Source organism: Calypte anna, chromosome 13 (genome assembly GCF_003957555.1).
Source record: "Calypte anna isolate BGI_N300 chromosome 13, bCalAnn1_v1.p, whole genome shotgun sequence".
In the NCBI taxonomy this organism is placed as follows: domain Eukaryota; kingdom Metazoa; phylum Chordata; class Aves; order Apodiformes; family Trochilidae; genus Calypte; species Calypte anna.
Genome location: NC_044259.1, coordinates 1,500,844 through 1,503,064, shown reverse-complemented (window position 1 = coordinate 1,503,064; position 2,221 = coordinate 1,500,844).

Sequence of the window (2,221 nt, the reverse complement as noted above, 5' to 3'; positions counted from 1 at the left end):
GATAATCAGTCAGTGTTTGTGTTGCATGAGGCAAAGGGAAGAAGGCAAAGCTGCATCCTAAACGTTTTCATTTTTTTTATTTTTTAAAGTGCAACCACTGATGGCCTGAAATAGGAAACAAAACACCACAAACCAAACCCCCTCTTGATGTTTGAGGGGTGGGGAATTCAACGAGGAGCATCCTGAGGTGCCCTGGGGCTTCTAAGGCTCTCTTGAAGAGCAGACACATCTCATCCCTTCTTTGCAGTAAATATTTATATGTACAGTCCTTGTCCTTCTGGAATTAAAGCTAAGAGAGGCTCCTTCCCCTGGGGCCAGCCGGCCCGACTTTCCCCCAGAATGAGGGGATGAGGGGAGGATGTTTTTGCCCACCATGTCTGCATGCCCATCCTTCACCTCCCTGCACCAGCACCGTTGGCTCCAGCACCCCCAGAAATCCTCGCATGGCCACGATGAGTGGGGTGATGCCGTGGGTGGGAGTGGGGGGTGGGGGTGGGATGGGTGAAGTGGGGTGGGAAGACTCCTTGTTTCTTATTTTAGGGTGTGGAGCCCACTGAAGGGGGTGGGTTGGGGGCTCACCCAAAGGGTGACAACCACTGAGCTGCTGCTGGGGTGTGGTTGGGTGACTGAGCAAGTGACTGAGGGTTTGGTGGCACTTGGGGACCACACCCCAGAGCTTAGGGTGGGAGTGGGGTGATGCTTTAAAGCCAGTGTGGGGGTGACAAGGTGGGGTGGAGTCTGAAGGAGGTGATGCTCCTGCTGGCTTTGGGCTTTCCCACCCCTTCGGAGGGAATTGAAGGATAAGGGATGGAGTTACTCCATGAGCCCATCACCCTTGCACCAGGCCCACTTCTGATAGCAAAGCATCTCTGAGCCCCCCAGGGAGGCAGAAGGGGGGGTGGGGGTATAGTTGAAGGGAGGGGGGGGTGGGGGGGCAACTGGGTGGCAAGGAAGGGGCCACCCCAGCTTGCCCAGGGAGGGGCAGGGTGGGGGTGTTGTTTTTTTCCCCTTTTTAATCACTAACACACAACTCACCCAAGCAGATCCAGGCTCTAGCACGGCAGCAGCCCCCCCCTCACCTTCACCACCACCTCCCCCCCCCCAAAACAAACACCCCAGGGGGCAGCAGGAGCATCCACCATGGTCCATGCAGATCCAGCTGGCTGTGTGGGAGCAGTTCCCACCCTGTCCCCTCCAGCTGCCCCTTGTCCCCCCCCTTCATCCCACACCCCCTCTCCCCCTTTAGAAATGCTGTAGCTGAATCGTAGTCTTTATATTTCATTTTTTTTTTAACCTGCAACCTGAGGTAGAGTAGTGAGTGTTGTGTATTTTAGTGGTGTGTTATTTTTACTCAGCAGTGATTAACTTGTGGACATTCAGTATTTTCAATTTTATTTTTTTCCTCTGTATCTTCTCTCCACGTGGTCTGTGCCCCGAGTGTCTGTGAACCCAAAACACCTTGTTTGCCCCTCTCAATGTGTCTAATATTGAATTATACTTATATATTATATATATGCTTATATCCTTCTTATACCCATATAGACCAATGTCGATGTGTTACACGCAAGTTTTATACTCTAATATTTATATTGCTTTTTTTTCTTTGGGAAAAAAAAATAATAAAACGGTTTCTTCTGAAAAAAAAACCAAAAAAAAAAGTAAAAAAACCAATAGTGGTATTTATTCCAGTGAGAACTGGGGGCACAGCTGAGGCTTGTCCATCCCCACGCTGCTGCTGTGCCAGGCAGGGTGGTTTGGGCATCTTTGGGTCCCCCAAGCTGTTGATGGAGGGTGAGAGGGTTGGGGGGGATGTGGCTGGGGGTGATGTGGCTGCCCCTTCCCCATCCCTGAGGGGATCCTGGTGCCCTGCCCCCAGCCCCAGGGGGATCCCAGGGGGATCTTGTCACCTTTCCTCAATCCCTGAGGGATCTGGTCACCCTTGTCCTAGAGCTGGGGTGACCTGATCACCCCTCTCCATCATTAGCAGGGGTCTGATCACCCCTCTCCATCATTAGCAGGGATCTAATCACCTTTCTCCATCATTAGCAGGTTCTCTTCTCCCATCCTCAATCCTGAAGGGATCCAGTCTCCCTTCCCCAATCCCGGGGGGTGTCTGGGGGGGGTTTCTTGTCATCCTTCCTCATCCCGGGGGGATCCAGTCGCCCTTCCCCAGCCCCAAGGGATCCAATCACCCTTCCCTAATCCCAGGAGGGCTCTGGTC